Source organism: Phascolarctos cinereus, unplaced genomic scaffold, assembly GCF_003287225.1.
Source record: "Phascolarctos cinereus isolate Bilbo 61053 unplaced genomic scaffold, phaCin_HiC Scaffold_3;HRSCAF=262, whole genome shotgun sequence".
NCBI lineage: Eukaryota > Metazoa > Chordata > Mammalia > Diprotodontia > Phascolarctidae > Phascolarctos > Phascolarctos cinereus.
In genome coordinates, this window is record NW_027555736.1 from 256,391,839 (window position 1) to 256,407,832 (window position 15,994).

Genomic DNA, 15,994 nt, shown 5'->3' on the forward strand with positions numbered 1-15,994 from the left:
AAATTGTTTTTGTGATGCAAATATAGTGCTGATACCTAAACTAGGAAGAGTCAAAACAGAAAGAAAATTACAGACCAATTTTCAAAAGGAACATAGATGCAAAAATTTTAAATGAAATAATACCAAAAAGATTACAGCAACTTTTCACAAGTATAATATACTATAACTAGGTAGGATTTATACCAGGAATGCAGGACTGGTTGAATATTAACAAAATTATTAGCATAATTGATCATATCAACTGCAAAACTAACAGAAATCACATGATCATCTCAACACATATAGAAAAACTTTTGACAAAATATAACACCCATTCCTATTAAAAACACTAGAGTACATAAGAATAAATGGAGTCTTCTTGAAAATAAGTAGCATCTACCTAAAACCTTCAGCAAGCTTTTTACATAATGGGAATAAGATAGAACCATTTCTAGTAAGATCAGAGGTGAAACAAGGATGTCAGTTATTACCACTGTTGTTTAATATGTACCGGAAATGTTAGTTTTAACAATAAGAGAATAAAAAGAAATTGAAGGTATTAGCACAAGCAAAGAAGAAACAAAGCTATCACTCTTTGCAGATGATATGATGATATACTTAGAGAATCCTGGAGAATCAAGTAAAAAACTATTTGAAATAATGAACAACTTTAGCAAAGTTGCAGGATATAAAATAAACCCATATGAATCATTGGCATTTCTGTATATTACCACCAAAGCTCAACAGCAAAAGATAGAAAGAGAAACTCCAAGTCAAGTTACTGGAGAGATTACAAAATATTTAGGAGTCTATCTAATGAAAAAACCCAGGAAGTTTATGAACACAATAACAAAACACTTTTCACACAAATAAAGTCAGACCTAAATAACTGGAAAAACAACAGTTACTCATGGGTAGCCTGACAACTGCAAGTTACAATTCTACCTAAGTTAACTTACTTATTGAGTGCCATACCAATCAAACTACCAAAAAACCTATTTTATATGGCTGGAAAAAATAATAACAAGATTCATCTAGAAGAACAAAACATCCAGAATAACAGGGGAACTAGTGAAAAGAACTGGTAGGGAAGATGGCCTAGCCACACCAGATTTTGAATTGTATTATAAAGAAGCAACCATCAAAACTACTTGGTACTGGATGAGAAATAAAGCGGTGGGTCAGTGTAATAGGTTAGGTATCAAAGACCCCAGCTTTTGGGATAAGAACTCATCGCTTGACAAAAAATGCTGGGAAATCTGGAAAAGAGAATGGCAGGAACTAGGAATAGACCAAAACCTTCACCATAGACAAAAATAAAGTCAAAATGAGTACATAATTTAGATATAAAGGCTGATCCTATAAGCAAACTGCGAGAGCAAGGAATAGTTTACCTGTAGGATTTATGCAGAACAGAAGAATTTACAACCAAACAAGAAATAAAGAACATTATTAAATGCAAAATGGATAATTCTGTTTATACTAAATTGAAAAGGTTTTACACAAACAAAGCCAATGCAAACAAAATTAGGAGGGAAGCAGGGGAAGAACTGTTACAAACAGTGTCTCTGATAAAGGCCTCATTTCTAAAGTATGTAGAGAACTAAGTCACATTTATAAGAATAAAAGTCATTCCTCAACTGATAAATGGTCTAAGGATATGAACAGGCAATTTTCAGAGGAAGAAAATGAACCTATCTATAGTCGTATGTAAAAATGTTTTAAACCATTATTGATTAGAGAAATGCAAACCAAAATGACTCTGAGGTACCACATCACACTTATCAGATTGGCTAACGTGACAAAACAGGAAAATGATAAATGTTGGAGAAGATGTGAGAAAATTGGAATACTAATGCTTCCTTGATGTAGTCGTGAACTGATCCAACCGTTTTGGAGAGCAATTTGGAACAATGGCCAAAGGGCTATAAAACTGTGTATACACTTTGACCCAGTAATACCACTTCTATGTTTATACCCCAAAGAGATCATAAAAACAGGAAAAGGACCCACACATACAAAAATATTTATAGCAGCTCTTTTTGTGATGGCCAAGAATTGGAAATTGAAGGGATGCCCCTCAATTGGGAAATGGCTGAGCAAGTTGTGGTATATGAATGTGATGGTAGACTATTGTTCCATAAGAAATGAAGAGCAGCCAGACTTCAGAAAAACCTGGAAAGACTTACATGAACTGTTGCTCAGTGAAGTGCAAAGAACCAGGAGAACATTGTACCTGGTAACAGCCACGTAGTGTGATGACTGACTTTGATAGACTTAGCTCTACTCAGAAATGCAAGGATTTAAGACAACTCTAAAAGATGCATGATGGAAAATTCTAACAGCATCCAGGAAAAGAACTGTGGAATCTGAATGCAAATATAAACACACTATTTACTCTTTTTTGTTTTGTATGTTTGTTTATTTCGTCTTTCTTGTGGTATCTCCCATTGGTTCTAATTCTTCTTTAATAACATGACTAATGTGAAAATATGCTTAATATGAATGTATATGTGGAGCCTATGTCACATTGCACACTGTCTTGGGCAGGGGGAGAAAATTTAGAACTCAAAATCTTATGGAAGTGAATATTGAAAACTAAAAATAAATAATTAATTTTTTAAAAAAGGAAAACTACCCTGATAAAGGACATATAAAGAAAGATACCATCTGCATCCAAAGAAAGAATTGATGAATAGAAGTATATACAGAATAATTTCACACACACACACCCCTATACATATATACCCATTCATGTCTAATAGTAGCCATCTCAGGGTTGGGGTGGAAAGAAAAGAAAAGAAAATATTTGCAGGATAATTTTGTTGTATATTTGAAAGAATAGCAACTTTGCATGGTAGATTTGCAGTATACTCTACAATCATCATTTTTCTTGCACTATGTTATATAAATGCTTGTTTTATTCAGTAAATTAACAAGAAAATTTACAAAAGAAAGGAATCCTGGATTGAGGCAAGAGAAGGTAAACATGAGTGAGGAATCATAAGGGACTAAACAAGGATAAACTGGTTATATAGGAACATGACAAACGTATCCCCTCAGAATTCTATTATCATCAGTGGTTATAGAGGGAGTTTAATAAGACAGAGGACTAGAACTAGTTCTATTTTGATGACCTCAAAATAAAAATCAAAAGGGAAACAAAGGTTCTTTTGGAAAAATAACCAAAATAAAATAAAGAATATACCTAAACTAATTTTGGAAAATTTAGGTATAATAGACCTCTGGAGAATATGGGATGAGAATAGAAAGAAAGATGCCTGTTCTTGGCTATGTGGCACCATCACAAAAACTGAACATTTGTTGAAATATAAAAACTTCATGTACAAATACAGAAAGAGCATTGATCATGAAACTACTAAAAAAAAATAACCTAGAAAGCCAAACACTACAATTACTTAATTAAGCATCATCGCCCAAGTATTTAAGTCGTCCATTTGCATGATCGATTTATATTAGATAATTTTCCCTATTTTCCTCTTCCTTCCCTTCCATTTATTCCTCTTCCCTTTATATTTTTATTTTTCTTTTATTTTTTCATTTTTAAAATGTTTAATTTTTGTCTGTTTTATTTGGAACTTCAGAAATAAAACAAGCATTTCCACAACAGAGTAGAATAGAAAAAAATATAACTGTACATGAAACTACAAACCTGTTATGTGCAAATTGTTATTCTTTTAACTATATAATAAAGTTATCATTTAACACTTTTTTCCTTCCTTTTTTCTTTCCTCCTCACCACTCTAGACACAAATGTGTGTATGAATGTTTGTGTGTATGTATGTGCGTGTGCATGCATATGTGAGTGTATGTATATGGGTATATGTATACTTCTATACTTATTTCCACATTAGTCATGTTTCTTCCTTCACTGCATGACTAATGTGGAAATAGGTTTAATATGATTAAACATGTATAATCTCTATCAGATTGCTTGAAATCTTGTTGAGGGTAGAGGGGAGGGAGGGAAGGAGAAAAAATTGGAACATAACAAACAAAAAACCGTGAAAATGGTATGTTTCTTTTCTCTTCCTTTCCTTTTTTAGGCTAGGCAATGGGGTTAAGTGACTTGCCCAGGGTCACCAGCTATAAAGTGTTATGTGTCTGAGGCCGAATTTGAAGTCAGGTCATCCTGAGTCCAAGCCCAGTGCTCTATCCACTGTGCCACCTACCTGCCCCCAAAATGGTATGTTTCAATTTGCAGACTCCGTATACTTTGTTTAGCCATTCCCAAATTGATTGGTAGTCCTCTCACCTCCCATTTTTATTCTTTGCAACTATAAAAAGAGCTACTATAAATATTTTTTCTCTTTCTTTCATCCCTTTGAGGGTATAAGTCTAGAAATAATATTGCTGGCTCAGAGTATGAACAGTACAATCCAGTCAATATGTATTCTCATGTGCCCAGGTATCAATATCCACAAGATAGCTTTTGAGCCTTCTCCCACTTGCCCCCATCTTCCCCACGAATGGTATATGTGAGGAAAAGGAAGCCATATTACTAAATATGTTACCAACCATGTGATAATTATTGTTGTTGGCATTTTTCAGTCATGCCCAACTCTTCAGATTCCTTTTGGGATTTTCTTGGCAAAGATTCTAGGGTGGTTTGCCATTTCTTTCTCCAACTCATTTTACAGAGCAGGAAAATGAGACGAAAGGGGTTCAGTGACTTGCCCAGGATCACATAAGTATTCTGTGTCTGATGCAAGATTTGGACTCAGGAAGATGAGGCTTTCTGACTTTAGGAACAGCAGTCTCTCCAATATGCTACCTAGCTGCCTCACATATAAATATAAATACAGAAGCTAGCAAAGCAAAACACATTATTTAATTTGACCCTCACAACAATCCTAATACATCTGTCAGGAATTATTATACCCATTTTTCTTCTAATTTTTTTTTTAAGTTTTACAGCATATGCTCTCCTCCCCTGTGCTCCATTACCTACCACTGAGCAGCCAAGAAATATGATATCCGTTTTTTCCATGACGTATAGTCACAGAAAAGATATTTCCACATTGGCCAGGTTCTGAAAAAAAAAAAGAAAAAGACAGAAGAAAAATTTGCTTCAATGATACTCCATCATTCTTTATCTGGAGATGGATAGCATTTCACATTTTACATCCTTTGCTGTTGTTGTTTGCTCTTCATTCTTGAAGAAGACAAAGGACATCATGAGCATGATGCCTTGACAGGTGCAAATTAAATTTGAGTAAGCAGAGCTGCACAAAGTAATCAGCCTCACTTCTCCTCCAGAGTCATTGGAGTCCAGTGGCAAGACACAAGTCAAGATGACTGGTGATGGTCTAGAATGCAGTGGGTGACCTTGGCCTTTTTAAACTAAGGTCTTTCCCAGATCTCTTTGTCTGAGGCAACACCATTCAATGATTAGGGGCTAAGTAAGAATGGAGAAAACAGATGGCCTAGTTTGCCATCAGGAAAGAATCAGTCTGGGAGGGGGAAGACTCTCAGTGTTTCTGGCCAGAACAGAAAACAATTGCTAATTGACACTCACTTTCAGCCATCAAAACCCAAACAATCAGCAATAAGTCTGAGACCTTGTATTGGCCATTTAATGAAAGCCATAGTGACTTGGGTTTAAAGTGTGTTCAAGTAGCTCCATTTGAATCACAATGGCTTTTTTCAAAGCCTGTTTTTTCAGAGCTGTATTTTAAGAAATCATAAATGAAAACTCTGCAGGACAAAGAGTAAATTGTCCCAGCTTTTTGAGAAAAACAAATTAGTAAAACAAAAAATATTTAAATCTAGCCGTTCAAAAATATGTGAGCAGAAATTGTATTCCTTTGGACAGAGCACCCACATGTAAGAATATAATACCCCAAGTGGAGAGAGGAACCCTATTAGTGAGGGAAGAAAAAAGAAGGAAGAAGAAGAAACAGCAGAGGCAAGATAAGAAGCAGAAGCAAAAGAAACATAAGCAGTAGCAGAAGCAGCAGCAGCAGCAGCAGAAGAAGAAGAAGAAGAAGAAATAGCATCATTACCAAACTCAAACTGGCACATTGGGTGCCCAGAGGGCATCTATTACTATTCACAGATTATTATTCATCCTTTGTTCTTGAAGAAGATGACTGTATTGAAAAGAGTTCTTTATAATATGACTGTTATTGAATAAATCGTTCAATCTCCAGATTTGTTTCTTTTTACTTTGCATCAGTTCATATAGGTATTCCAAGTTTTTTTTTAAACTTTATCATTTATTATAATAAGTAGTTTATCATAATTTACATAATTTATTATCACACAAAAGTATTCAATCACATTCTTATATTACAACTTCTTCCACCATTACCCAATTGCAGTTTCCAAAAAGGGTACTATAAATATTTTTATACGTCTAGACCTTTGTCTTTTTTTTTTGATCTTTTTGTTTTATAGACCCTGTAGCAATATTACTGGGAAACAGGGCCTGCATAGTTGGGCATAGTTCCATATTACTCTCCAGAACAGTTGGTCTAGTTTGAGACTCCACTGTTATGCATTAGTGTGTCTAACACAGAGCACATGACAGTCACTAATACATGTCTGTTGACTGAATGCTTAATTGCTATGTGCCTATGAGATAAAACCTCTATTTCTCCCCCCCGCCTTGCCCACTACCAAGTAAGCTCTGAACACAGTTTCACTCAAGAGAAAACAACATGTAGAGAGTTACTTGTATGTCTGTCTTTAATCTTCAAATCGCTTACCCTTGCTCGCTCACTGAAATCATGCTTTAAAATATTATTCTTATATCTTTGGGATGTGAGATCTTATCTTTTTTCTTTGTGGTACATAAATGTAATGGGACATTACTATGTTATAAGAAACAATAAGTGTGATGAATGCAGAAAAACATAAAAAGACTTACATGAACTGATGTAGAGCTAAGTAAACAGAGTCAAGAAATAAATATATACAATGACTTCAACAATGTAAATGGAGAACAACCACACACAAAAAGAGAAAAATCAATGAATTAATTAATCAAAGAGAAAATTAAATTTGCAAAGTTGTGAAGAATAAGCTATGAGATGACAATCACCTCCATTCCATTGCAAATGTAGATCTTAATGATGTGGAATATTGCACATATTGTCAGCGTTTTTCTTTTCTTTTCTTTAATAAATATTCACTGATATTTTCTGTTTCTTACATCACCATAGTAGTCGATGTAACCCTCCCCTCCCTCCCAGTGAGTCATCTCATATAACATATAGTATTCTTATTGGTGGTTTCCTTGGAGTATAAACCCAGTAATGGAGTCTCTGCTTCAAAGAGTGTGGATATTTTAGTGAATTTATTTGAGCCAAAGCAATTAAACTTGTTCCCTTCAAGGGAAGTTCCTCTGCCCCAAGGGGTTTCGTGTTTGTGAATGCTCCTTTGAGCACCACTGAGGTCAGCAGCTTTAAGAAAGAAATGAAAATCTTGATGGAAGACCCAAGTGGCCTTTTAGAGCAATTAAACCAGTTTCTGGGCCCAAATATTTATACTTGGAGTTAATTAATGTCCATTATGAATATCTTATTCTCTCATGAGGAGAGAGGAATGATTAGAAGGACCGCTATGGTAGAATGGGAAGAGAGGCACCCACCTGTGTACTGGCAGACCAAAAATATCCAACCCTTGACCCTAGGGGGGATCATAACAATGTGGCTCACAGAATGCATATGCAGGATCTAAGGGAATTAATTATTATTAGAATTAGGAATGCCACCCCAAAACCCCAGAATATGAAGAAAACTTTTGAAGTGGTTCAGAAAAAGGACGAGTCACCAAGAGAGTTCTTAGAAAGATTCAGAGACAGCATAGGAAAATATTCATGCTTAGACATGAATGATCCCACCACAGAGGCAATGTTGAAGTTAAATTTCATGACTAATGCCTGGCCTGACATCAGTAAAAAGATTCAAAAGATAGATAGGTGGAATCATCGACCCTTAGATAGTATACTTGAGGAGGCTACAAAGGTTTATGTGAGGAGAGATGAGGAGAAACAGAAACAAAAGACTAAGGTCATGGTCCAGACAGTCCAAACTGTTAGTCAGTAGGACAGTGGAAAAGACCCCAAAACCAGAAAGAGAGTGGAGGGAGGGGAAGGAGAGTACAAAGGTGACAGGAGAAGAAAGGGAGAGAGAGTCCCTTACTTGCTGGATGTGTAACAAGGAGGGACACATGATGAGGGACTGCCCTCAATGGCAGACTGAACAAAAAGTCTGCTCTCTGATGGAGTTAGAGGATTAGAGGTGTCAGGGGTTCATGGAAACAGCCCACCAGGAGCCCTTGATAAATTTAAGGGGGGACCAGAAGGGGAAAAGATGATGTTTTTAGTGGACACTGGGGTGACCAGGTTGTCCATGACTCAACTGCCTCTGTGAGCAAAACTATCAAAAGAAACCCTCACTATTTCTGGAGTAAAAGGTGAAAATTTTGCTGTCTCCCTCTCTGAGGTTCTGGAGATTAAATTCAAAAGAACGACTGTCTCCAGTCCGTTCCTTTTGGTCCCAGAGGCGGGAATAAATTTATTGGGAAGGATTTGATTACAAAATTAGCTATTGAGTTGGTAACTAGGGGAACCTGGATAGTTTAGGTGAATGTGTTGGGCTTAAGAGAGGAAGAAGAACAACAAATTCATCCCAATGTGTGGGCCCAATGAACCAGTAGGGGGAGGGTTAACATAACCCCTCTTAAGATCAAATTGAGGGAGCCCATTACACTGTGAAAGTAAAACAATATCCTATATCCCTAGAGGGAAGGTGAGGACTTAGACTGGTGATTCAGGGGCTATTAGAGGGGGGATTTCTTGAACCTGTGTTTCCTCCTTCAATACTCCCATCTTGCCGGTCTACAAAGGGGATGGAACATATAGACTAGTCCAAGATTTGAGGGAAGTTAATAAGGTTGTACTACCATCCCACCCAGTGGTTCCTGACCCCTACATGATCCTGGGAAGAATAAATGAAGGCAGTAGGTGATTCAGTGTAATAGATTGAAAAGATGCACTCTGGGCCTGTCCCTTAGACCTTAGTAGTAAGGACATCTAAGACTTCCAATGGGAGGATCCTGAGAGTGGGAGGAAGCAGCAGCATAGGTGGTGCGTCCTGCACCAGGGGTATACAGAATCACCAAATTTATTTGGACAAGTCCTTGAAAAAATCCTGAAAGGGTTTAGAGCTCCCCTTGGGATACAAGTATTACAATATGTAGATGATTTGCTGGTGACAGGTAACAAGAAAATAGAAACTAGTGAGGTCTCAATCAAATTGATAAAGTATTTGGAATCAGAGGATTTCAGGATTTCCAAGCATAAATTACAATTTGTGGAACGACAGGTGAAATGTCTGGCACATCTAATCATTCACTGATTAGACCAGCAGAAGAAGCTAGACCTGGAGCAGGGGGCCAGACTCCTTCAAACTCCCCTCCCGAAAACAAAGAGGGAACTCAGAAAGTTCCAGGGGTTAGTAGGATACTGTAGAAATTGGATTGACTCATATGTGTCCCTCACAAAACTTATTGGAGGAAGAACCAGAGCAAATTAGATGGGGCCCTGAAGGAGATGGGGGATTTAAGAAACTGAAGGAAGTCTTCACCTCCCCTCTGATTGTGATGCTCCCCTCCCTGGAGAAACCCTTCCATTTATTTGTAAATGTAGGCAAAGGAGTAGCACTGGGCTCTTGACCTAAATAAGGGGAGGCCAGAAGAGACTTGGGGCTTTCTTATCAAAAATCTCGGATTCTGTGGCTAGAAGGTGGCCAACCTGTATTCAAGCAGTGGCGGCTACTGCTATACTGGTGCAGGAGAGTAGGGGGATGCCTGATACTGAGTGTTCCCCCTCAGGTGAGAGCTCTCCTGAATCAAAGGGCAGGGAGGTGGCTTACAGATTCCAGAATTCTCAAATATGAAGCCATATTACTGGAGAAAGATGATTTAATACTATCACAAGATGATAACTTAAGTCCTGCCTCTTTTCTGACTTCAAGGGGCTGAGATGCATCTGAATTAGAGCATTATTGTATTGACTTTATTGACCTTCAAACCAAGGTCCGGGAGCATTTACAAGAATCCCCTATTCCAGAAAAATAAATTTGTTCATCGATGATTCCTGTAGGATGGTGGAAGGGAAAAGAAGAAATGGATATGCTATCATTAATGAGGATCAAGAATCCTTGGTTAAGACAGGAAGTTTACCGAAAAATTGGTCTGCCCAAATATGTGAACTATATGCCTTAAACCGGGCATTAAAATTATTAAAGGAAAAGGAGGGCAATGTTTACACTGATTCAAAGCATGCCTGGGGACTGGTACATATTTTTGGGAAAATCTGGGAAGAAAGGGGAGTGGTTAACAGTAAAGTGAAGGAATTAGGGCATACTACTTCAATTAGTCAGATCTTAGAGAATCTAATGTTGCCTGAGGCCATAGCAGTAATACTTGTGGATGGTCATCAATCTGGGCAGTCCTTTGAGGCCAGGGGCAATCACCTTGCAGAGGAGGAAGCAAAAAGGTCAGGGATGACAGAACCTGAGCTGCTTAGTCTCATGTTACTTCTGATCCCCTCTTTTTCTCCCAGTCTCCCTTCTCCCTCCTTTACCACAAAAAAAAAAAAAAAACAGAAGGGGCTGGCATTGGGGGCACAGGAAAAAGATGGGCAATGGCTCCTCCTAAATGGAAGGGAGTTACTGACCAGAGCAGGTATGAGGCAGGTCCTCCAACATTTACACCACGATAGTAATTGGGATGTCCAGAACCTGTGTGATGTCATCCTGACTCGGTACATGTCCCCTGGTCTTTATACCTTGGCTCGGCAGTTGGTATGTCAAAGGACTAACAAGTCTGCCTTGCACCAGACTCAGGTAAAGGTCAGCCCCCAGGTCTTAGACCTTTTCAGAGCACCCAGGTGGATTTCACCAAGCTACCCCCGTAGGACGCCTGAAATACCTACTGATCGTACTGGACGACTTAATCTCTTGGGTCGAAGCCTTAACTTTGCCACCCGTCACTGCTCCTGTGGTGGAAAAATTTTTACTAGAGCAAATAATTCCAAGGTATGGAGTGGTAGAATGGATTGATTCAGACCAGGGGACCCATTTCACAGCCAAGTTTCTGCAGTCTGTAACGCAAGCCTTGGATATTACCTGGGAGTTTCACACCCCCTGGCATCCTCCCTCATCTGGTAAGGTTGAAAGGATGAATCAAGAGATTAAGAAACAACTTACTACATTGGCCTTAGAAACCCAATTGCCCTGGACCAAATGCCTGCCTCTGGCCCTTCTCAGAATCCGAACCAAACTCCGCAGGGACATAGGGCTCTCTCCTTATGAACTTATGTATGGACACCCTTACCCTGGGGGAGAGGAAGGGGATTGGGACCCTCTGTCTGAACAAAAGGATAAATTCTTAAGAGAATATGTATCTTCCCTGGCAAAACATTTGATTACTTTTCAGATGGAAGGGACTAATTACTCAAACCCCACCATTGGGATTCAGAGTCCACAGGTACCAGCCTGGAGATTGGCTCCTGATCAGAGTTTGGAAGGAGGACAAGCTCACTCCCACCTGGGAAGGTCCCTTCAAAGTTTTGCTGACCTCGGCTATGGCCATTCAGACTAAGGAAAAAGGTTGGACTTATCATATGAGGGCAAAAAGACAGGTGGATTCCCCTTCAGTGTGGACTGTTGAATCCAGGCACCCTGAGGAGCTGAGACTGCATCTCCGGTGGGGGCCTCTTACAGGGCTGGACACATGAACAATAAGGGCTGGAAGTGCTTGGGTGGGGTGATTGTCATAGCCTTTGTTCTGTTGCTCCTTTTTGTATTAGGCATTTTTATCTGTTTGGGGACCACACTTTTCGCCAAAGGATATTTCCCCTTTCCCTTCCGGTGCTGTAATCAGAGTGTCATGCCATAGGGGTTCCCTTGATTATTTTCTTATTGAGCTTGTCCTCCCTTTTCTGATCCAGCCCCAGTGCCCTGGCTCTCCCCAGACAATAGCTTCCAGAGCCTTATTCAAATCATAGCCAATACCTTTAACCTCACTAATTGTTGGATATGTGGAGGGCCATAGCAGTTAGAATACTGGCCTTGAGTCCCTGTTCCCCTGAAGCCAGAATGACTCCTTAGTAATGAGTCAGTAGTTAATAATGGGATAGGATCCTGGGAGGAATGGGAAGAACACTCATGGCCCCTTGCTGAGAAAAAGAAGGGGTTATACTGTCTGAATCAAATGGAGGGAAAAACCTAGTTAGGAGAGAGTAGCTGTGATTGGACCTTCGCGGGGCTCTTAAGAATCAAATCATATAACTGCACTAAGATTCAATGGCAGTGGAACAAAACAGGTACGCTGGACTTAATCACAATTTTGGGGAACCTCACACTGACCAAATTAAGGGATGAAATGTCCCAATGTAGGGGAGCGAAGGGAACCATTAAAGTCCCCTATACGGAATGGGGTTGATCAGTGAAACTGGTGGAGAGTGAGGCTATTTCCAAGACTACTGGAATAAGATGAACAGAACCGGATATCCCCTCATGATTAGCTGCAAGTGTGAAGAGAGTGTGGCACTGCGAAAATGACAGTATAGGAATGGGAGTGATGGGCGGGGCACTAGGACCCAGAGACAGAGAATATTGCCCGAAAGTGGAGAATTATTCTGCTGTGTTCCATCACCAACAGCCAGCTTTGAGAGGGCATCATTGGATCTGTGGCCTCACTGCTTACACTCACCTTCCTGTTAATTGCACTGGGATGTGCTATATTGGATTAGTCCATCCCTAATTCTTTTTCCACTCAAGACAAGGAGGCAAATATTTGGGGGTACAAGTATATGATGATTTAGAATGGAACGAGCAAGCCATTGATACCTCCATGGTTAGCATGGGAAATGCAAATGGGTGGAGAGATACTTGGCCCCCTGAAAGGATTATAAAAAAATATGTACTTGCTGCTTGGGCTCAGGATGGGAGCTAGGGATATTGGACCACAATAAATATCCTTAACAGGATAATCAGACTTCAAGCAGTGGTAGAAATCATTACTAACCAAACTGCTATGACTACTGACCTTCTATCTGTTTTTGAAGACCAGAGTCAGGAGGCTATCTGACAACATAGGCTATTCTTGGATTATCTCTTAGCTGAAGAGGGAGGTATCTGTGAAAATCTGAACCTGCCCATTTCTTGTATGAAAATAGATGATGTGAGACAAACCATTAGAGATATTAACAAGGAAATCAGAAAAACTGCCCATGTTCCAGTGCAGACCTGGTCCTTTTCATTTAATATTCCCTGGTGGTCCTGGTTGGGGGATCTTGGTGGAAGCAGGTATTATGGTTTTTGTTAATGACAGTAAGTGGAGTCATATTACTTCCAGTGCCTGTCCCTTCCATGGTGCAGTTAATTATTACTACTGTACAGAAGACCCTCTCTAGAATGATTGCATTAAAAGAGCCTGTCAGTGAGTCTACAAGACTAACAACATCAAGAAATCAAGAGTGGATGACACTCGATTAGGAGGAGGAAGGGTCCAATCTTGATGAAATTGCAAATAGGGAGACTGAAGAAACCTACCAGTTTTGGTGTGAGAAACTTTCAACTATGAAATCAGAGGGGAGACCGAGTGGGACAAGTGAAAGTTTCTCCTATAAAATGAAAGCTAAGCTCCAAAAATGTAGTAAGGCTTTAGCATAAGCTGGGCCTAAGTTTCATTTTCCTGTAAATCTCATGGTTTGGCAGAATAAGGTTCTGCACCAGCTGCCCACCCCTCCATTGTTTTGTACCTTATCTTTGCCAAATAAGGCAATCCAAGTTTGTTTTGGGTAAAATGTATCTCTTAGTTCCCCGGTAAAGTTGTTTGTCTCTTACCTCAGCCAATGGGGATGAAGAGATTCAGGTAAACAAGTGGGGAGGGAGTTTTTCCTAGAGTTGTTTGTCTAAGGGTATATTACTGCTTATTTGCTGCTTATATATGTGCTTATATCTATATGTTCATATACACACATATATGTGTGTATATATGTGTTTATGTACACATGTATATGTGTGTTATCAGTATTCCTAAAACTGCCACAATTGTTAGGGTAATTTGAAAGAAAGGTTAAGACTGTGTTGCGTGTGATGTGGTTATGCTTTAAAAAATTGGGTGGGAAAAGGAAAAAATGAGCAATTATCTCATAAAAATCAGCCACGAAAAAAGAGCTGATATAGAGGAAACAGGTGGGGATGGAGTCCTAGAAATGTTGGAACCTTACTCTCATCGTATCTGGGATGAAGAGGAAGCAACATGTACATGTGGAGGGGTGTGAAAGTCTTAACATTTGTAAAAAGATGAGAGAACTAGGGGAGAAGATGGGAACAGGGCTTTTAGAAGTGTGTGTAGATTTAGGTTTAGAAGGGTAGAGGGAGAGGATAAGGAAGGGATTCCTAGAGAGATGATAGAATGAGGAATAGCAGGGTAAGGGAAGAAGATAAGGTAATCTGGATAGCATGATGAATGAGGTTGAGAAGGACAATAGTGATAGAGGGAAATTCACAAATAATACTTACAACTTTGAATGGGAACAGGATGAAATCACCCCTAAAACAGCACCTGATAGCAGAATGGATTACAAATGAGAACTCAATGATATGTTGCTTACAGGAAACACATTTAAGAATGAGAGATACACACAGAGTTAAAATGAAGAGTTGGAGTACAATTTATTTTGCTTCAGCTGATGCAAAAAAAAAGCAGGGGTCACACTTATGATCTCCATTAAAGTTATAGCAAAAATAGTTTACTTAAAAGAGATAAACACGGTAACTACAATTTAATAAAAGGTGCTATAGATAATGAAGCAATATTAAAACTAAGCCTTTATGTACTAAATACTAGAGCATCTAAATTTAAAAAGAAAAGTTACAAGAATTAAAGGTAGAGATAGATAGTAGTACTATAATAGTGACCAACTTTAATCTTTTCCTCTCAGAATTAGATAAATCTAACCAAAAACTAAGTAAGGAAGAAATCAAGAAACGAATAGAATTTTACAGAAGCTAGATATGATAGATATTTGGAGTGAATTTAATAGAGTTAGGAAGAAATGCAGCTTTTTCTCAGCAGTTCAAAAATTTACAAAATTTGACCATATATTAGTAAATAAAAATTTTATAGTGAAAAGCAGAAGTGTTAAAAGTATCCTTCTCAGATCACAATGCAATAAACATGGATCTCGGTCACAGTTCTGGGTAGCGATCCTGGGGCAAGGAAGAGTGCTGGCATGGTGGAGCTTGTGGTGGCAGGGCACAGTGAATCCTCCTCACAGTTTCAAGGTAGAAAAGAGTGCTTGTGGCCACTCATAGACCAGAACACAGGCCAGGAAAGGACTAAACACCTCATCCTTGATTATACTGCGTTGGAAGAATGAAAAAGTTACAGGTCCCTGGAAGTATATCTGAAAACAACTGCATATCCCCAAAGTTTGGGACAGTACGTTCTCCACACTGGAAGCAGGCCTCCACCTTAAAAAAGAGTTCATAACTCAAGTATTTGGCTGGGATCATGAGCAAACTGTGCAAAAAAAGTCAGATCATAGAATCTTTCATGACAAAGAAGATCAAAACATGCAACCAGAAGAAGACAACAAAGCCAAAGCTCTTACATCTAAAGTCTCCAAGAAAAACATCAATCAGTCCCAGGTCTTGGAAGAGCTCAAAAATGATTTTCAGAAGCAAGTAAGAGAAGTAGAGGGAAAACTGGGAGGAGAAATGAGAGTGATGCAAGAAAATCATGAAAAACAAGTCAACAGCTTGCTAAAGGACCCCCAAGAAATACTGAAGAAAATACTATCTTAAACAAACAGACTAATCCAAATGGCAAAAGAGGTCCCAAAAGCCAATGAGGAGAAGAATGCCTGAAAAAGCAGAATTGGCCAAATGGAAAAGGAAGTACAAAAGGTCACTGAAGAAAATACTTCCTTAAAAATTAGAATGGAGTAATTAGAAGCCAGTGATTTTAT